The 22,339-nt window shown below is 47.0% G+C and overlaps 1 protein-coding gene across 1 annotated transcript in view; it reads right to left on the reverse strand.

Annotated features, from left to right (window-relative positions):
• Nucleotides 1-22,339, reverse strand: part of LOC149371458 (very long chain fatty acid elongase 4-like) — a 61,774-nt gene that overhangs the window by 21,956 nt on the left and 17,479 nt on the right. The gene's annotated exons all lie outside the window — the stretch shown is intronic.

Consider the following 22,339-nt stretch of genomic DNA (forward strand, 5'->3'; position numbering starts at 1 on the left):
GAGGAAATCGCGGAAATGTCATTATTTGTTTAAATAAAAAGATTATTTAAAACCGTCGGCAATGAGTGGTGGTGAAAAACATTTATGGGCAATTAAATTTTTTACAGAAAGGTGATTGGGGTAGGACCCTATTGGCCCTTTCCCCTCACAGTACTAGGTGGAGCCCCTATTCCGGGGCCCCATTGGCAAGCAACGCCGCCCGTGTCCGTTGAACCAAGGCCTTTTGGCTCTTTAGGTCTTGACAGCCGAGCAGGGCCGCCTCCCAGTCCTCTCTGGTGGGGTTGGGGTTGGGGGGGATAGATGGGTTAGATTGACACGCCCAAACCATGTGGAAGGTGTCAGACACCTCCCCACAGAACTGGCACGTGCCATCAAAGGATGTATTGAAATGTTTAAGCACCGCCGGGCACAGTACAGTGTTAGTGAGCATTTTGATAAGGAGGCGCTCGTCAGCGCGATCCAGACCCTTACAAGGGGCCGGGTAGCGCCGGTGCTCCTCCTTGTAGTAATCGGTGATTTCTTTGAATGTAATGGCCAGATTGTCTGATTGGGAGTGCCCTTCCAAGGACAGGGAGATAGCCCGGGGAGAGAGTGCGCGGGCGGCCTGATCGGCCTGTTCGTTTCCCTGGAGTCCCTGGTGACCGGGGGCCCAAATCAGGTTGCGTGGAGTTGGATCTTCAGATCGACAGCTATATTCCAGTATGCGCCAGGCAAGCGGGGGAGCCCAGCCCAACTCGTAGTTCCGACAGGCCCCTCGCGAGTCGGTGATGATGTGTTTTGACTTGGGATTCGTGAGAGCCAGAGCAATGGCAATCTCCTCCGCGTATGTTGCGCTGTAGGCTTTGAAAGAGAGCCCGTTTACTGTGTTTGTGTTGTGTACGACTGCGGCCGTGTACCACCCCCCGTGGTGTGGGCCGGCAACGTCTACGTAATACACATGTTCTTGGTCACCATAGTATCGCGCCAACGCTTCCGCGCGCGCCTGGCGACGACCGCTATGGTCTTCTCTGGACATGTTGCGGGGAAGGGGTCGGACCCGGAGGGCGCGTCTTCAGGGTTCTGGCACTCTCTCCCTTTCCTCAATGTGGTAGTCGTGTTTGATGTGTAGCCGGTCCAAGAGGCGGCGACCGGACGTGGTCTGTGCAAGACGCGTGTATTGGTTGACTAAGTGGGCTTCTCGAAGCTCCCGGAATGTGTTCACAACGCCCAAGGCCAGAAGTCTCTGGTTGGACGTGGTGACCGGGAGATCGAGAGCCCGCTTGATGACTTTCCGCAGGATGACCTCCAGTTGGTCATCATCGTGTTTGCGCAGGTGCAAGTAGGGAGTTGAGTAGAGGATTCTACTCGTTACGAAAGCATGGGCAAGCCGCAGTGCATCCTTGCTTCGTAATCCGCCCCGCTTGTTGGAGACCCGGCGGACCATTCGGCCCACCTGGTCTCCCACCGTGCGAAGTTTGGCTAGGGTGGTGTCGACTCTGCGTTGGTGGTGTATGAAGAGGCCAAGGACGCGGATCTCCTTGGCCTCCCGGATCGGTCCCGAGGGGAGACTGATGCGAAGCGGTGTTGTGTCCCGAGGGGAGGGACGTAAGTGCACAAATTCTGATTCAGCTGGGGCGCACTGGAGTCCGCAGTAGGCCGCGTAGTCGTCGACTATACTCCGTTTCATACATAGCAGTCAACGCTGCCAAAGGTACGAAAGTAATCCGCTGCAAAAACAAGTGAAATGTATCCGTCCGCCTCGCGTCGTGGCTGAGTGGTACGAAGCGCGCGCCTGTCCGTTCATTTAATAAGGGGCCAAGGTTTGACTCCCGGCTTGGCTGGTTTTTTTTTTATTTATTTTTTATTTATTTTTCTTAAAAGATTCATTAGCTAGAAACCCGAAACTGTCAAACTCTAATACCTACTTTGAAAAACACAGCGCTGTTTACTTGTTTCGAAGGGAAAAGGCAGGCATACATACGATGTAACTTGAGTCGGATGGCGTTGAGTGCAAAGCTGTCATATTTAACACTGCGAGAGCTGGATATTGTCACCTTGCTATGTCGTTTTGCGGTGATCTTATTCCACTAGAGAGACCTTATTTCTTGAACCTCGCAAATGTCCGACGGCTCAGCCCGGTCATCTCGCCCACAGTTTCGAGAACTTCACGCACAGTTTTCTCCCGGAAGCGCTTCCTTACGCTAGAGTAAACGTTGACAATCACCTGCTTGCAGTCTTTCGAAATTTTCTGAGACTTCAGCTTGGAGAATAGGCGAGCAGGAGATGTTTTTGAAGCCGCAGTGGGCGAAGAAAACAAGCGAGTAGAAGATAGCGGTGCCATTTTCGCAGACTCAGAAACCGAAAGACGAAAGCAGACGACATCAACGGCCGGCCTAGCTGCGAAAACCTGATACAGGAGGAGCCGGAAAATAACGAGGAAACTAAGGCACTCTGTTTTGAAGAACATAAAAGAAAAAGCAACCTTTTTACAAAATAAAACACTTTTATTATTATACTACAATATCGACCAACATTTACTTATATTTCACGTTCATTACTCTTTTCACTTTCGACGCACTACATTACGATGCGGACGAGGAGCGCGAACAGGCGCCGCAGCCTTCGCTGCGTTGACTGCTATGTATGAAACGGAGTATAGGGTCGCCGCTGCTTGCAGACAGGACTCCATGTGGCCCAGGTTACCTTGCGTGGCCCAGATTGTAATGTCATCCGCATAAAGAGCGTGATGTATCCCGGGCAGAGAAGACAATTTGGAGGGAAGATGAAGCATTGCCAAATTGAAGAGGAGGGGAGACAGTACCGCGCCTTGAGGTGTTCCCCTCGAGCCGATGGTGTATGGCCCGTGTTCCGCATCTTGTATGCGTATGTAGGCTTGACGGTCTGTAAGAAATTGTTTTATGTAGTTGAATGTTTTGTGGCCACAGTTGGTGTTACTGAGGTGGTCCAGGATTACTTCGTGTTTGACGTTGTCGAATGCGCCTTTAAGATCCAAGGCCAGGACCACCTTGTCGTTGTGGGGACATTCGACAGGATCTAAGATGTCGTGGTGAAGTTGCAGAAGTATATCCTGTGCTGACTTGTGAGGGCGAAAACCGAACATAGTGTCCGCGAAAGTGTGCTGTGTTTCGAGTCGGCAATGAGTATTTCAACATCTGTTTCCCGTAGTTAGTCCGGCATTTGGCGACATTCCAGGGTTCCAAATAGCGAACGAGTGACAAAGAATGAACACGTTTTGTTCACGTACAATACATGAGGTATTATACAAGCATATTTTTTTTTTTAAGTTTATACGCTGTCTACATTATTTTACATTATGTTTGCATTTGGTTCCCGTGCTTTACCCGAGCTGTTTAGGTATGTTTGAACGCTGCGCCTGAATGCTGTCATCGACGCTCGCATTGCGGCTGGTCCTTTACATGTAGGGCATGAAAACAGAACGGGCTTCGCGAATATAGAGATATGTGTAATCGGACGACAGAGAGCAGGCAAACACTTCCGTACTGTCGCCGACAAAAGTCACCAGGACACGCAAAAAGGTATCTATGCGCATAATTTACATGATCGCCAACGATCTTGCCATTTCACTCCGCACAAAACAACATGCGAATCCTACTTTCACCTCTGCCAAAGTGGTCTCAAGCAACCAGTTAACGGTCATTCTTTGAACGGAAAAAGCGCCCTGCAACTCGCTTTTGACGGAATTTTTTTTATTTACATTTGCGTTCAGTATTACTTGCAACATGCATGATGTGAGACGAGCTCATTTTACGACGCAATATGAGAGCTCGGCACTGCTGAAAAGTTCCGCACTCAGCTGCAAGTCGTAAGAGGGCACGCCTAGCGCTATAGATCGCGATGAGTTTGTTCCGCGTGGAGTAAATAGCGTTGGGCGCACGCAGCTGCGTTCCGCTAGTGCACCAGTAATGGCGGTGGTCGACCATTCTGCTCTATGCTGAGCAGCCACAGGTGTGTAAAGCGGTTAATGGAGGCGGAACAATTTGCAAAATGCATTTCCTGTACGCTCGAGTCATAGTTGTCTTGCATTTCAGGAATTGCACGAAGCCCCCATGACACATAACATGGCTTCCACCCGGTGGACAAGACATAATCGCTCGTTGTCCGGAATAAGTCAGAAATTCAAAGCGGCAAAAAAATTCAGTACTTAGAATGCCTGTTGTGCGACTGATTTTGAGTACAGCACAAACAAGTTAATGTATCAAAAATAGTCTGCTTGAGGTGTTCATTCGTTAAAATTGAAGCCAGACAGCAGACAGGGAATTCATTGCTTCATATGTGGGTGCGCTTACAAGCTTGAGAAGTGCCATATTATCAGGAGGTACTCCGACAAAACAGGGCGTGAAATTTACAAAGCATAAATGAATAGACATATGGCATAAAAATATTAATACGAGGCGCTGGATGCATCGCAGCGCCTTCACTCTGCCCTTTTGCGAAGGAAATCACTTGTCTTTCTTCGCGAATGTCCAGTTTTCTGCGTGGAAACGCCCCTTCCTTGCACTTTTTTGTTATTTATGAACAACTTACAACAACTTTATTTACGAACAACTTATGTATACGTCCTTGCACCCTCACAACAAAAACGGTTAGTTCAGCGCATATCTCTGCTGCCTTCGCTATTCGTCTTGCTCATTGAGCTTCCGTTCGCATAATATAACTCTCGAATGTCTGCAACACCAGCAGTATTGCCATTGGACGGGCAGGCAGTTAATGTTTGTTTCAGGACCATATTAGATCGAAAGCTATATTCATTTCTTTACGCGGTCGTTCCGCAAACCTCTGCACTGGAACAGCTGGAGACGCACTTCCCCGCCTCGATTCACAGAGTCTTTCTGTTTGAGAACACAAAAACTCCTTAACTGACGTCATTTCAATTTTCTGCGCTCTACTCAGCTTGCGATGTCATCAGCGACGTTATTATATATCGCCAGGAACTGTAGCGGGAGACTTTCGGGAGCTATAGTCGTTGTATTAACAGGCGTCGGCACGGGTCGGCTAGGTCACGTTTGCTTTCATAACTCCATGGGCCGCTGGTTAAGCCAGCGTATTCAAGCCAACATCATCGGAACGACATAAATCATGTTCTTATACGTCAGAGGCTACCCAGACGACGACGCAGCAGCCGGAGTTAACTGTTTATGCATTATATAGGTTAGGGCAAGTACAACGCAGCCAGCGAAAGCACGGAGTCGAGGGAACAGATGAGATGAGGAAATCGGCTGGGATATATGGTGGCCAACTCAGGTGATGGGGTACGGGGCTAATTAAAGATCTTTGGAACAGACTTAAGTATATCGATGAGCGTGACATGGTTGATAGGATTATAATGCTCACGAAAACTCTGGATCACGGGTACCGCCGATCTGGAACAGTGTTTTATACGGATCACTCTACAGCATATGTCCAGTTTCGAAATTGACAAGCCGCACTAATACGTGGCGGCCTCTTTTTCTCACGGACAGAACAACGCAAAAAAGCCTTTTGCATGACTGAGTATTACGTGCGTTGGAATAGTCGAAACTCGTTATAACGAAACCGTTTATGACGAAATAATGAATATAACGAAGGAATGACGACTCCCCTTGGAAGCTTGGTCAACACGGGCTATAGCGAAGCTACGGCTATAACGAAGGAATGATGATTCCCCTTGGAAGCTCGCTCAAGACGGGCTATAACGAAGCTACTGCTATAACGAAGTAATCGCCGCGGGCCCATCCAACTTCGTTATAACGAGTTCAAGTGCATTTCTGGCCGAAACTTTCCCTTTGTTCTTGCAATTGGGAGGTTCGCGCTGACGAGGACTGATGTTTTTTTGAACCTACTGCGCTTGCCTGCACCTGCAGGGAAATGAGTGAATGGGTTGATGCTAACCGCTATCGAACGCATGTCCCGGTTGTTACCATCTTATTGGCGACGCACGCGACACATTTGCTTCAGGACATGTGAGAGCGCGCAGCAAGTTTATCTGTGGATATGCGAACATGCGTTCCGCGTGATTCGCTGATTGTACCTGAGGATCACCGGATTTGCCTCACGACTTGCCCGCTCAGCGCCGCGTTAGAACGGGAACTGAGCTATGAAGCTCCTCGGTCTAAGCCGCAGTGACAAGTATTGCTGTTTTTGTTTTTGTCAACAACCGTTGTTGTTGTGTCACGAAGTTCCCGCTTGGGATGCCACTCGTTTTTTTTTTTTATTTCTCTGTTGAGGCACATTCTTCTCTCGTCACGAAACAGGTAAACTGCGGTTTCCTCCTTATTCACGTAATTGCCGCGCTCTTTTTTTTTCCCTATCTCTCACAAAAAAAAAAGCGAAAACGTCCTGGAATCTAGACTCGTGACGGCTGCATGCCTATTCTTCGGACACATGCTACTGCAAGGAGCAATCAGGCAGTCGCTTAAGCGAATATTCCGCAGTAAAGTACGGCTCTAGCTGCTTTCATTTTGCGATCGTCGTTTTCCTCACCCTCCTTCCATTTCCTTCCTAGCTCCGGCAGCGTCTCGAGCAGCTACATTTTCCCGGCGTTTCCTTCCGAAACAAGTCTTCGCTCACAGCGACCAGCAACGGAAGATACGGAGCGAGGCTTCGCCGTTTGCTGCAAGCGCACACGCCCAGATAAGGCCGTGGAAATTCCGCACTGCTGAGTGCAGGAAGGAACTGGCTACTCGATGCCCGTTCACACACACATGCACATACGCACGCCCTCTCTCTCTATCTCTCTCTCTCAACGCGGGCTTTCCCCCGTTTTCAAAGAGGAGGCGTCTTCCTGGCAGACATAAGCAAGGACCGGCGGCAGCGGCGATCGAGAGAACCTTCTCCTCGGCACGGCATATCCGCACGGCCGTTTGCGGTTCCTGGTCGTCACGGCCCGCGGCGGGTCGACCACCTCCTGTCGGCGTGACCTCGATTCCTGCCGGCGAGGCCCCAAAAATAGGGACGAGCCGAGACGGCGGCGAAAGTGGTGACCCACATTCGAGCAACTGATCCTTTCCCTTTCCCCGCCACTCTTCCTTCCCCTCTCCAAGCGCCTCCTCCGCCGGCGATGGCGGCCGACGCTCTTGAAAGCAACCGCATGGTCAAGGGCGCGCGCTTCCGCGCCCCCTCGACAAGAGTTCCGCAAGCCCTGCTGGGCTTCAGCCAGGGATGACGCGTGACACTGATGACGGCGCCCGCTCTGGTCACACACACCGGTCGTTGCGAGCACCGAAGGAGAACCGAAGGGTGGGCTTGGTGTTTGTTGACGATGTCGGCGGCGGACGTATGTCCGGCATCTCTTTAAAGCGGCTGTAACGCTGCCCACGCGGGCGTATTTGAGTCGACGTTGCAGGGCTTGGAGTTTCCTTATCAAGGTGAAGTAGACGCCTGGCGATGGAAACTAGACGTGTGTTTGCTTTGAGTTTTCTTTCTTCTCTTATTCTTCCTGATGTTTTATGCAGATTTAGGTGCGTACGTACACCTGGGGCTTATAGGAACTTGAAGGCGGTTTCTTCATAAGGGCGCCACGCTTTCTTCGCTCACTTCTTTGCTAGCTGACAACTGTGTCGTCTTAGAGCACTTCACGGATGCGGGTGAACAGCTGGACACACTCTGTGCGCTTTCGCAGAGTACAGTTGTAGGCAGTCCTTGCTTAGAGAAGACAGGACACCGCGGAAATGGCGGGATGAAAGCACTGCAAATAGCGTCCTTCCTTGAGAAGTGCAGAGCTGTCCACATTTTTCTGTGTGCAAGAGCTTACGACGTGAGCAAATTTCGCTCGGCTTGTTATGACCTTGCCTGCAGGGTACAGAAATCCTCTGGCGTATTTTTTTATAGTCGCCTAGTCGCCTCAGCGCTGAAAGTAAACCGTAACACCCAGGGGCAGTCTGGACAAGAAACGCGAGGCGTCGAGCAAGGCTGTGGAAGCTACTGAATGTGGTACTACTTCACTTGCCTTTCTCGTGTTTTGATATGCATACAGAGCCCGGCACAGTAGTCTTGAAAGCCTGCGCGACATGTCTGAGTACACTTGCGCCGTTGACTTACTAGATTTAGGTCCTGCATAGCTTTGCTGGTAATATCTTAATCAAGTATATCGATGGATTGGGGGATGCCCCGCGTCGTCATATTAGCAGTGATAGTGTTGTAACGGGAAACTCCGTTATGTCGCTACTCCGAGATCACGTGATAAGCTTTTGACCAGAGAGAATTGCCTCGCTCACCAACTGACCAGTGACAATGTGCCGTCTGTGGCCATGTGTTCCAGGAATGTCCGAGCCGCTTGCGCTTAGAAATGGAACCAATGAAAAAGACGAGAAGGGTGGGTAACAGTGGTGCAGCTGTCCCTACCACTTATTTGTCCCGAGGGGGAGCGGGGGGGGGGGGGGGGGGGGGGTAGCTGGTTAATGCCCAACATGAGCACTTCCAAGAAGGTTGTGGTGGGAGGAAGTAAGCGTGATACATGAGCGGGGGAACCGGCCACCTCGGGTCCCCCTTTCATAAGTGCCCGTTCTGGGCACAAATCACACTGACTGATGCTGTTCGTGAAGACGGTTATTTTTGTGCACGCCAAACAGCAAGTGATGACACATACTGTGCGATCTGTAACTTCCTTTATCCATTTAGTCATGGTCGCATCTCCCATCAAGGCGAATTACAAGGAATTTTTAAAAGCACTAGAGATCTTATGATTCAGACATGAATACTTGCCAACGCATGTTTTTATTATTTTTCTCTTTTCTTGCCTTTCCGCTCACTAGTCACTGGCGGCATGAGATTTTCCCCCACAGTCGACGAGTTGTCGACATGTCCATGGTTATGTGCTGATCATTTCGGCAGATATGTCACCGAATTGCAGAATGGAAGTGTAAAGGTATTTCAGTCCTGCCTCTCGGGAGAAATGGAGGTGAAACCTTTTCATGTCACTTTCGTGGCGCTGAACCATCGGAGCTCCGCTGACTGCTCCCCACAATGCTTTTATTACGGTGTATATTGACAAACATATACAGTTGGTTGCACCATTTGGTTGTACAAGGTAACTTAAACACTTCCAGACGATGCCAACGTATCTCCACTCGTCTCTCATGTATTCGGTGAATTAAATTACCGCTGGCAGTTTTACACTTTCTGCGGACCATTTTTTTAAAGCGTGAAACGCGTATAGGCACTATCGGCAATGTTGCAAGCAGAATCTTGCTGAGCCCCCAACCTCCTGGATGATGTTTCGTGCCAAGAAACTTTCTGTCATCGATATCTAGCATGTACACTAAAGAAAGCTCGGGACTATAGGCTGGCCAGGCATCTGTCTTCCGATCTGCCGATTCCAAAACCAGAGCCCTGCTAACTGAGCAGTGATTGTTTTTATTTCTCACATTTTATCTATTAAATGCGCTACAGCATACGCGTAAAAACAAGGTCGGCTATATAGGGTGTTTCACCTAAGACTTTCTGTAATTTTTAAAAATAAGCTATTTGAATTAGATGTGCGCTTTTTCTGGCATAGCATTGTCAGAGGTGTAGTACATCATAATGCAGCTAAGACGTGCTAACTAGCAGGCTTGTTAACCAATATTTAATAGTTAACTTTTAATCTATTACCGTTGGGCTCCTTAATTATTGAGAGGCATGTAGCCCACCGTAAGTGATGTCCATATCCGTTTTTAGAATTTCGAGAACGCGATTATCCTCGGCGCTGTGGCCCAACAAATTTTGGCTATTTCGACGAGTTACGTGCACTGGAGAGGTTGCTTTGCCTGCAAGCTTCTCAAACCGCATGTATTTTGGCGCGATGTAGGCGAAATTTGTTGGGCCACAGGGCCGAGGATAATCGCGTTTTCGAAATTCTAAAAACGGATATGGACATCACTTACGGTGGGCTACATGCCTCTCAATAATTAAGGAGCCCAACGGTAATAGTTTAAAACTTAACTATTAAATATTGCTTAACAAGCCTGATAGTTAGCACGTCTTAGCTGCATTATGATGTACTACACCACTGACAATGCTATGCCAGAAAAAGCGCGCATCTAATTCAAATAGCTTATTTTTAAAAATTGCAGAAAGTCTTAGGTGAAACACCCTGTATACACAGGCTGTATAGAATGGAGCCAGCCAATGGCGTGAGCTGTACTATCATAACAGAAAACACAACTATGCACAACTAACACAAGTAAAAGAGAAGCAAAGAGATACAATTTAAACATCAAAAACGGCAACCGGTCCAGTGGGAAGTTATCTTAGGCAGATGTCCTTCAGCTGAAGACCCATTTTACTGAAATGTGTTCTAGGGAAAACGACAGCTTCAGTATTGCCGTCTGCATTTACCGCAGGCTTTGCAGCGTAGTAGAAAACTGGCATCAAATGTTTAATGGTCATGGTGAGTTTGTGATATTTTCACGGCTGCTTTTTCGGCAGTCTGCTTCGTCTGTCTATATTCACACACTGTGGTTTTATCAATTATTTCGTAAAAGGGATCACTGGAATTTTTTCGCCTGCTTTTGTTACAATCAGCAAGGACACCATCACACACTTTGAGAGTGAGAAATCTAAAGTTTTCACGAATATTACGCAACGTCATTGTTCTTGCAAGGTACCTACTTTGCTCTCTCTTGGCAGTCAATATTTAGTACAGAGAAGCTTATTCGTTGTTATCCAAATTTGATCTGTTTCACATTAGGCTTACTTTGCTACCGGGCTTGCATTGCTTGCCATTTTGGAGAACTCTTGTCTTTGTGTGTTTCACGGGTGCTTTTTCAGCACTAAGCCGTTGTTAGTCCGACGTTTTTAGGAAAATCCCTGAAGGTACACTAGATTTCAATTAGGGAATAATTACTCATCAACATCAACCTGAGCTCAGCCGTATACGGCTACAAAGTAAATCTGTAAGCTGTTCCATCTTGCTTTAATGCAATGGACTGCCTATTGCTTGTTATTCCCGTTTTTTGTAGTGAGTAGTGGTTTCTCGAATATTTAGTGTAATGAAGTAGTCCTAGAGATGTTTTAGTGTTCATAGTAACGAAGGTGCCAACGTCGCTTTCATTCCCTTTTGCCTTTCTAAAACAAACTGCTGTGCAATTTTTCTCGTTTCTTCCATATGGTGGAAGCATTTGGAAGCTTCAGTCTTCTTTTTTTAAAGTGGTCATTTCTTTCTTAATACACTAAATCAGTTCGTGCCGTGCTCGCTACCATTCAGATTTTTTAATGATTGCAATATCCCATTCTACGCCGACAGTGACAAAGCAAGATAACGCGTTTGCATACTTAAGCTTTATAGTTTGTCGCGGTTAACTTGCCTAGCTCTCTTTAAGAGGCTAGACGCCAAAACAACAGAAAAGAAGGAAGGAAACACGTAAGATGACACGCGCCTGTGTCATCTGTGACAAAGGCGTTAGTATCATCTTACGTGTTTTCTTCCTTCTTGTATGTTCCTTTGGCGACTCGCCTCTTGTATGTTCCAACGAGCCCATTTTAACACCTTGGTAAAATGGCTAGCTTTGTGATGTATCGTAGTGGGCTTAACCTGCCTAATAACAAAGGTGATGAAAATGATGATGAAACATAATTTATATTTTAGGCGATACATAGCACACTTATCGCGATTAACTTTTTCAAACTTCACCACGACTGAAAAAGCTTGCTCGGTATTGTGTTTGCAATTTCATGTGACCGTTTTTGTGAGCTCTCGCATGATGCTTAGTACCCGAACTTGTGATGAAAAAAAACTTGGTATAACTGCTAACATTGTAAAACGGTGATCCTCCGGAGCTGGTTTCAATGTCACTCGGACTAATGGCTTTTTCTCGACGAAGATGAGGCCGATAGATTATGATGGCTACAAATATAGTCACTCACGAGGATGAACTTCTCGCGCAGCGGTTATGCTAATTTCAACCGCGGATGAAAGCGAACACCCGGGTCCCAATTTAGAGTGCCAAAGGTCGACGAGCAAAGAAAGGGCTTGAAGCCGAACACGTGCACTATCTCCGTCGCGTGAACTCAGGGAAGAAGGCAAAACGGGATGCAAATTGTTCGCTCAGGGAGGATGGTGCTAAGACTGCGAGTGCAGAAAGAATGCACACCTCCAAAATAAATGCAGGGGGCGACTGTGCACTAATAAAGATGGAGAGTAGCCGGTTGTTCGTTGGAGGACAGCATTGTATGGTTTGGTTTATTAGGCTTTAACGTCCCAAAGCAACTCAGGCTATGAGGGACGCCGTAGTGGAGGGCTCCGGAAATTTCGACCACCTGCGGCTCTTTAACGTTCACTGACATAGACAACAAAAGGAAGTGTGGGGAGGCAGTTAGAAATGTGGAATCGCATATCACTATTGAAATGAATAGAACTAAATAGGCCAATGAATAAAATTTAATTAGCTCTCCCTATTACATGTTTACGACGAGAATTTTTTGTTTTGTTTTTACCACATCATGACGGGTAATTTCATCCTATTAATTGTTTCATCACCTAGCAAGCACCCTTTTCTACTGTGTTCGCTATCACAAGCTCACTGTACAAATAACCTTTCGGCTATTCGTAATAAGCTTTCGGCATAAGGACCGTCTTGTCATAATTACGAAACTGTCCGTACAAGTTGCAATGTGTGTGAAGGTGTACTCTCACAAATACCCACGTAACGTGCCACTACCTACGCACCAGGGATACGTAACAAACATGCACGTCACCTCCTACATAGTGTTCCTACGCAGATGTCACCAGCTTCCTGAAGACAGCCTTGTTTCTTCGCTATACGGACACCGCTCCGTCTTACTGCCAACGAGGAAGCGCGCTGCTTTCTCCCACAACTTTTTTTCAGTGGATTCGGAACGCGATGGCGGAAGATATATGTCGGCATCGACCCTGCTTAGCGCGCGCATTGTACGGCGTTCTTTTCTCCCGTGTATAGAAAGCAGCCCTGTCAACCCAGGGGTGCCTCCAGAGCTGTTCAGATTTCTCTAGTACTTGAGCTAAAATTAGGAACACACACGCCCCCCTCTCAGGTGGATCTCGTGAGTTGCGTTCCGGGAAGTTGTGCTGTATATTATGAATCGCTTACCGCCGGATACACACTTTTTTTTTAGGCTTCCAGCCGACATAATATTACTGCGACAGCCCGTTAAGAGCATAAAACGTGTTACATCGTTCCAAGTGAACCTGCTGCGCTCATCCGATTCAGCATGTAGGTTTTTCTTTCCATCTAGCAGGGACTAGTAGAACTTCTTTGTTGGTATATTATGCGTTTCAATACAACATGATTCAGTTAAATCAAGCAACTGAAAAAAAAATGTCATGATAATACGATAAACTCGGGAGTACCGTTGGACGCTACAGGTAGCTAATTTTAGAAGCTCCGAAAAGAGTGTTCAAACCAGTATGAACTCGTGTTGAGGAGCCTCACAGCCATGTTACTGACGTGTGGAATAAAAAAAAAACAAGCTCTGTATTAGATGTTAGTTCACTGACAGCTCTTTAGGATGCACCTTTGAGGGCTTTGCCGACGATCGCTTCGTAAATCGCTTAATTTAATGCCCATCTCCGGTTCGCTACACTTAGATGTCGAGTAATTCGGGATATGCTTTGTGTCTTCACCGTCGCCAGCTCTCCCTGGTGTTCCGCACTTCACGAAGTCTTCTTCTCACTTTTGTCTCCCTGCAATATATGTCGACGATCTTATTTACAAGGCGGGGAACAAGCCCGTATGCATGCAAGTAGTTTTGTTGGGCATTAGGAAAGTATATTGGTCCTAATTGGGTACGTTTCCTGCACGTTTAGTACCAGAGTGAAGTCCTGCCTGAACTCGCGGACGTTGCGTTGCCATCAGCGACAATCAGCGGGCAAGACACACACACGTGCGCATCGGGCCACTTGGAGATGGCTCGGCCATCGATCCAGGTGTACCAAAGCTTAGTCTACGGCGGAGAAGCCTCCAAAGTTATGCGAATTAACTGCATTCGAAGAACGCGACATTACGAGCAAAGATATACAGCCTTTCAATTAGCAATTTATGAATTCAAACTTACGTTTCCTTCATTCTCGGTAAGGTTTTCGCCCTTTCGTGCTCCATAGGTCACTTGTATCCCTTGATGGAAAGAGGGAAATTCAGTGCCGAGTCATTCGTGCGTCTCTATGCACGGCTCACGGGCTTTCGTGTATTCTTCTTGCCTCATTCTAACATACCAAACGAAACGCCGACGCTTTTCAAGCTCTCTCGTTAAAAATCGTCGTTTTACGGTTGGGACTATGCAAAATCATCTGCGAAGATATAATCGAAATAAGGATCTTCGTTAAGAAGGGATTCATTGCACAGTCGGAATGTTTTTGGACCTCTTGCGCCGTAAACAACGCCGATAGCTCTGTTATGATCCACCGGCTGGAGACCCCACTTGTGGAGGCGAAAGTCAGAATCGTGGTCTTCCACCTTCGCAAGAATCGCCTCCAGCTGGCGGCCATAAATATACGTATCGGCTTCGTTTACGGAGCACGCGGTCCAGAGATTTTAGTCCCCCACTGTACATGTACTCTACCAGTACCGGTATTGGCTGTGCACCGTCTTTTGTGACGCCTGCACTAGGGTCCTGAGCTGAGGTAGTTTTTTGTATTTTTGTTACTGTGTTCTGTTTAAATTTCACGCATCCACAATGGCAAATTGGCCAGGGTATGGTGCCGAGTTCCAAAGAAAGTCACGGAATGCTTTCTGAATGCAATTTGAGACTGTGATAGAAGAAATTGCAAATAAGAATCTGACGAAAAAGTTTACATAATTTTCGAAGAAGGTTCAGTGGTAACGTGGTTTTTCTTTGAAAGAGCCATGATGTAGTTAAAAATCATTAAGAAAAGTCACCAAAAGCCTGTCATAGCTGTAAAGGCAATAGAACACGCAACATGGTCCTGGTTATCGTCGTCTTCACAGTCAACGCTGCGTTTGGCTTGAACACCACAGCAATGTGGGAGCTGTCTGACAACCTCTGGACACTAAAGCACACCTGCACGTATCACCTTCAAGCGCACTGCCAGGGATATGCACTCCTCTGAGTAATCCCTCCCCCCCCCCCCCCCCTCCTTCTCTGCCACCTCCACCCCGACGTCCACTCTGTCGCTGGTACAATCTTCATTATGCGGTAGCATAGCAGCCTCATCAGAGCGAAAATTCAATGCCCGGCGTCCGCTGTAGCGTCGCTGATTGGTCAGCGCGAAGTGTGACGTCACGAGGCCACGTCACATGCAGCCGGTGTGCAGGCGAGTGTGGCGGCGGCTGTCATCTGCGTCTGGGCGTCGCTGATTGATTGGCACTGAGTGTGACGTCACGGACACGTCGCCGGTGCAGGCCCGCGGACGGGCTAGTTGGTCCTGGTGATTCGAATGCATATTTTCAGCGCATAATTCGATAGGATGCAGGAACAGACACACGCAGGACAAACTCTGAACGCTGAAATGCTTGGATGTGCACGACAACGAAGCCTCATGCTATCGCACTCACACACGTAATGGAATTAAGTGTCTCCATGCGACCTCCCCCCCCCCCCCCCCCCCTACCACTGAGTGTTTCTCTCTCCATAAACTGTGGCTGTCAACCCAAACGGACACCAAAAATGGGCAAGGTTCACCCGTATACGCTGACACATTTAAAACGTCCATATTTGAGTATCGCTCTGCGCCTATGTTATGCGCATCTGTCGCCTATTGGCTTGCGGTAAATTGGAATATATACATGGTGTTCAAAATTAGGCTCTAATGATTTTCTGTACACATACCAAGAACAGAACGCAAAAGTTGTAAATTCGTTTCGCGGACACATGTGAGAGCAATTGTCAACGTAACCTGAGTAATTAATTGAAATTCATTAACTTTTTATTTACTGCAGTTAGCGTGCATGTTTATAACGCAAACTTAAACTCAATGGCATTAAAAGTCTATTCTATTATCTACAATTTTAGTAATGCCCCTGTATCCTGAGGCACGTCTAAATTTTAAGCTCTATCCGTCTAATTACTCATGCGAGATAGCGGCACTCGGCATTAAGCTCTTCCCTGATGTGACGTAGCTAGCTGTTGCGTATGGCGCTTCGCCTGACAAGATGTGCAGTTACGGGGCGACAGTTATAAATGCTCTCTTGGCCAACAGTGCGGTATCGCTGCGCTTGACCGCATGCGAAGTCCAGAGCGGCATCGCGTCTTATCCCTAACTCAAGAAGCAATCGCTTAAAGAAACATCGCTCGGCCCAGGCCACCGGCACAGTGATTCTTCGGTTTCGCTGGCCAGGGACTAAAAGTTATTGCCGCCACCTGCAACTCCACATTCTTGTGAGGTGGAGCGCCATAATCAACAGCTGCTTCTCACCAGGGAAGAGCCTAATGCCGAGTGCCGCGGTCTCGCATGCGTAATTACACGGTTTTAGTCGACATTTTTGGCGCGCATAACTCAGGATATGCGCACCTAAGATGGATATTCTTTGCCACTGCCCCTGAGTTCTTAATATAAGCATGCACGCTAACTGCAGTAAATAGAAAGTAAAATAATGAATTTTAGTTAATTTCTTACGTTAAGGTGACAATTTTTCTCACTGCCTGTGTCCGCCTGGCCGCATAGCCCATTTACAATAATGAATTATGTGTACTGCACTTTTCATTTTTTCTCTAGGTCATTAAAGTCTAATGATCACAGCCCGAAAGAACAAAGCGTCTTTCATGCGATACCGGTTGTTCACTAGCTCACGCTCATCACTTCAACAGTAGTGACGGCACCGACTTACAAAAGCAACAGCGCCTGCTAAGCATGCGTTATTCTAACGTGCGAAGAGCATCAGCATCTGACCCCTGATTTACTGACGTCACAAGGTCGCAGCTTCTCCTTCATTGCCAGCAGGATAGATGACAATGCTTAGAGCTTGTGTTCGCCAGCCATGCGTCGGGTACTTCAAAGTTGCAAGCGCATACGGACGGCTCGTGATTGGTCAATGCTCCTGGTAATCATCGACGCGATATTAGCCAAGGCAGCGGTCAATCGGATTTGGATTGGAAAACGTTTATTGTCAGCACTGAGCCCTAGTGGGCATTATACTAGGTGGCTTCGAGCCCATGGCTCTTGGCGACCTTGTGAGCCCACTCAGTGGCCCGGACTTGCGTCAACGGGTCTGAGCTGGCCAGTATAGCCTCCCACCGCTCTAGAGAAGGGACTGGTAGTAGGTCCGCCGGTGGCGGCGCCTTTTTGCAGCTCCATAAAATGTGGTCATATCCGGCTATCTCGCCGCATTGTTTGCAAGTAGCGTTGTATTGTGTTGGATACATGTGTGCTAGTCTCGACGGGCTAAAGAAGGCTCAAAAAAAGCGGTCAATCGCAACTGTCCTCATGCGCAAACAGCTTTGCTAATGCACACGCCGATAAGTTGACACGACGTGTAGTGGCTCCCGCAAAGCTGTACGCGGTATCGAGTTGGAAGTGCGTGAGCAGTTTTTTTCCTTCCCGGCAATGCGCCCTTTCTTTCCTCCCAATGGCACGTTGCTTCCTAGTTCGCAATAGTTCACAAGTGCTGTGCTCGGTTCGAAAGAAACTGTTCCGGTTTCTTTCCTTTTTTTTTGCTAATGCCTTCAACGTGAGCGGAAGTGCGCAAAAAGCTACCGTCATCGATTACCTCCAACTATAATGATCATAACTTCAAAATATCAATACTTTCAATGTGCCAGGTTTTTCTTTTGGACAGAAAAGCAAGAGAACCTGCTACAACTTTTGAACATAGTAGGGTTATCGGAGTGAGTGAGTGAGTGAAAACTTTATTAGCTCTAGATTCGGATTGTGTTCGGCGGTTTTGAGATGGCTTCGTCCATCTTGCTCAAAGGTCGGTTGCCCTTAGTCCAGGGCTCCGCTGGATGCTGCTGCCAGTTTTGCTCGCCGAATCAGACCTTCTTGGTCGACCCGACGATCGCTGGAGAGCACTCCCTCCCATTGCTCCGCACTCGGGTTTGTTATCACTGGTACCACGCTTATCCTCTGGCATGCCCACGTTATGTGGTACAGCGTGGGGGGTTCTTGGCACCAAGGGCATTTGTCATTGTATTGTGTTAGATATATTTTGTTGAGTACGTGTAGGTTCGGGTAGGAGCCCGTCTGTAGCTGTCTCCACGCGACAGAGTCCTCTCTGCTAAGGGAGTTGTCCGGTGGTGGATACCGCTTTCTGCAGCCCTTGTAATAATTTAGAATCGCCGAATAATCTTGGGGTACAGGTTCGTTCCCCTCGAGGTCGCCTACGTTGGATGCTCGGTACCCTCGAGCTATCCTGTCCGCCTCTTGGTTCCCTGTTACTCCCGTATGTCCCGGCGTCCATACTATCGTATGCCTGATTGGTTCTTCGTTTGTTTGTCGTTGTGTTATGTGGCCCCCAGAGCGGAGTATGCGGAGCGCTCTGTGCCCTATTCTGCCGCGTAGGTAGTTGCGGCATGCTGTTTGTGACTCTGTAAGGATTTTTAGAGACCGTTTAGACCGATAGCCCTCCGCTGCCGCTAGAGCGACGGCCGCTTCCTCAGCCTCGACTATCGTACAGTCTTGTAGTGATGCGCTGGTGATCTCGCGTAGGGTTGAGTCAATCACCGTTGTTACCGCATTGCTGTTGTGCTGCCCCGCTGTTCTGGTGTTTGTGGCTGCGTCCACGTATACCGTCGTTTCTTGGGGTGCTAATGTCTTTTGTAGGTATTCAGCCCTTGCCTCTCTGCGTGCTTTGTGTAGGTTGGGATCCATGTTCCGGGGTATTGGCGTTACTTTTAGTGTGTTGCGATATTCGTCCGGAATTGTTTCTGTCCTCTGTATTTCTTGCGCCGATCAAATTCAAGAAATACAGAGGGTTATCGGAAATGTCGAATTAAGCCATGCCGACGTAACGGAAGTTGACTGTACACATGCTCCGAGCTTCATCCGAAGCTCGCATCTTGTCGGCGATCAACAGATAGCGATATAAATTACCCAACATGCGTTGCAGATTTAATATTCGAAACTATTTGGTTTGGATGAGCGTGAAGGCATGTTTCTAATCTTCATAATTTGCGTGCATGTATGAGTAGTCTGTCTTCCTTCACCCTACATCCCTGAATAATACGCTGCAAGCTTATAGCTTGGAACGCAACGCATATGACGGGAGTTTAACTGCCTGAAAACAGCAGCTATGCAAGTAATTGCGCCTGTTAATACAAAGCTAAACTTTTATTATTATTTTTTAAATATCACTGTACGTCGTCGGTGGCTGAGCGCCTACGGCATCCTGCTTTTTAGAAGTTAGAAGCGTCGGTCCATGTCACGGCGGCCGAACCCGACAGCGGCTGCACGCTAAAACATTCGTGTATACTGAGATCCTGGAACATGCTGAAGAACCCCAGCCGGCGGAAGTTAATCCGAGCCCACCACTAAGCCTTGCGTAGTAATCCATATGTAGCTCCGGCAAGAAAAAAAAATCGTCACTTTTTAAAAATACTGAAATGTAACTGGGAAACAAAAGAAATGAACTTGAAAGGAATGCAGCTACAAAACAACACTTGTGGAACCTGTTGGGACGAGTGATGGACTCTCACACGTGTTGTACAGAGAGAGCGGAGACTACAAATTAACGGAATGATTTAAAAATACATATGCTATGCTACTGTGTAACGCATCGTCATAGACGGAGTCTTACTGAGTTACGCCACTAAGCTGATGGTGGAAGTGGAGAGATGTTCAAGATTGCTGGGTATGTGGCTAACATGCAGGCTGAAGAGGGAATGAACAGCTTTTGAGAAAGCCAGCTTCCTAAAAGGATTTTGCACTCAACAGCTGAACATTTTGTTCACGATCACTGCATTTTAATAACCGGGACCCTCGCAACTCTTTCTCTTGTATTCAACATGGAATGCAGTTTTTTTTTTTTTTTTGTCGAGAAACTGAGGTGAAGTGAGAAGCGACTGAAGTGACTGCCATCATTGGTTCAGCTGCCAGTGACCTCCACTGACGTTTTTTTTTTTTTTCGTAGTTATTCATGCTTTTAGTGCTTCCGCTGAACTGTTCATCTATCATTATAGCGGAACTGTTCCAATTCACGAAGTATATCGCTTGTTATTAATATTAGTGCTATAGGTTTGTTTTTGTTTTTTTACATTCACGAGACGCAGCTAACCAGGCTACTCGTTGCAAAGTTTTTGCCAACCTCTGCACGGGAATGTGTATATGGGCCGCGGCAAGCCTTTAGAGTTTGCACTATTTTATCTTTCAAACATTTTTTTTTTTTTTTTTTACTGCAAAAGGATATATATTTGACATCACTGAGAAGTATTTTCTTCTTAACCTCCTGCGCCTGGGGGCTGTTTCTGGTGGCCAACCAAGACAAGCCTATGGTTTCTTATTTTATTTTTTGTAATACCACGTGAATACCCAGTCAGAAAGATCTGCTGCAGCTAAGTTGAAACGTGCATGACATACTAAAACAGTACAAACTCAGTACATCGCTCGTCGGAAAGTAAAAAAGCAAATGTGATCCTGCCACCAATTTGCAATTGTGTAGAGCTGCTGCTCAACAGCTGCGATTTTGCCGTTAGTTCGTGGTACGTTTTCCTGGCCCGAAAAATGAGAAACACAGCCCGGAAATGAGGAAAAGAGCAAGGTGCCTGCTACACATCCCCTAGCCTCTTAATGTCAACATCATGCGCACTGTATGAGCAATCAGAACTTCTAGCTTTTGGCTGTGTGTGGCTTCTTCATAACAAAGACGTAGAAATTGCATAACGGGGTAATTGTAAGTGAGTAAACAAGTTGAAAGAAAATTTGATTGTCTATAATCAGAAAAACTGCGCATGCATACTGTAGTAAAAGTGACACACCAATATTGTAAAATACTTTAATCATTAAGGCATCTGTTGATTGCTTATATCCCTGATGAAATTTTAGGCTGCTACGTCTCAATGCTTATCTTTTCCGATGAGCCATCTTTTATTATACCTTCTGTAACCGGGGCAGGTGGCAATGGCGACTAAACTTTGAGAGTTATGGTCACAAATGAAAATTGTATTATATTTTAACCCGTCGTAGGAGGTTGTTGAACATGTTTGTTTTGTTTTGTTTTTAATAACATAAAAGCAAGCAAAAAGAATAAATTACTATAATCGGACACAACTCTAGACCGAAGCGGTAAATGCCTTTTAAAGAAAATCCTCCAGCCAAAGGCGTCGACCGACTGTCATGAGGTCGTGGTTAATCCCTTTACTCCAGCTAGCGTGATATCCCAGGTGGCTGGCAAGTGCAAGGAAATTAACTGCAACGGCTCAACACATGATCGACGCCATGAGCTGGAGGGCTCCCTCTGAGGAGCATTTGCTGCTTCGATTCTGGGCTGAATATGACTACAGCGCTATCTGTATCGTAAATGACACTTTGTGATTCATCACATCTTAAAAAGATGCGAACAGTGCAAGTCTGTCCTAAGTTCTGCGCAAGACAATCATGTAAAAGTTATCATGGCCCAAACTATATCATCTCGCTGCCTTTCATATCGGACCATCCAATTTTCCTACTGCCACGGCTTGGTGGTTATGACTTCCTGCTACTTATTACGAAGTCACGGCTTCGGTTTTGGTCCTATTTTTTATTGAAGTGTTGCTCAACAATCCGGATCTACAGCGTTACTCTTGGCCGCTCCCTCGGGTTTGACACATCAGAATAACGCAGTAATTATTGTCCCTGCTATCTAGTGACCTTTCTTCGAGTTGTGACGACTTTCCACCGACATGGGAAGATATCCAAATGCAGCAGTCTTGGACAAAAATTTCGAACATTTAAATATTGTAGGGTACTGTTATGGAAATAACAAAGATAATGGTCCATTCTTCCTATGCGTAGCAAAATTTTTCTTTTAAAGTTCTTCCTTCGCTTGTATCGAGCAGTTAAGACAGCCATAAAAAATCAATGCGGAACGTTTTTGTCGAGCAAAAACATTAATAGCAATAAAAATGCATGCCTTCCGACGGGAGATTTGCGGATATATTGATTGTTATATTGAAACCGTACATTATATGAAAAAATTGCGTTCATACACACTTTCCCGTTGAAAAATCCTCTTGTCCAGAATGGCTGTGTATGTGAGCCTCGTTAAACAGGTTATTAGCGTCCGCAGTGGCCCTACAGCTAAAGTGCATCAACAGATTTAAAAGAAACGCGAAAGAAAACGATATAAAGCGTAGCAGACACTGCAGTTAAGGTGGGGTCGCACGTGCAGCCTTTGGTCTCCGGGTGCGCAAACCTGTGAGTCAAAGTGCGAATCACTGCTCTGCAGGTATTCTTGGTTACGGTAGCAAGTCGGAAGTGTTGAAGCCGGTCCGGTACACCGAAATCAGCGTCCTTCATAAC

The sequence above is a fragment of the Amblyomma mixtum genome, chromosome 1 (genome assembly GCF_055824585.1).
Source record: "Amblyomma mixtum isolate Tamu chromosome 1, ASM5582458v1, whole genome shotgun sequence".
NCBI classification, from domain to species: domain Eukaryota; kingdom Metazoa; phylum Arthropoda; class Arachnida; order Ixodida; family Ixodidae; genus Amblyomma; species Amblyomma mixtum.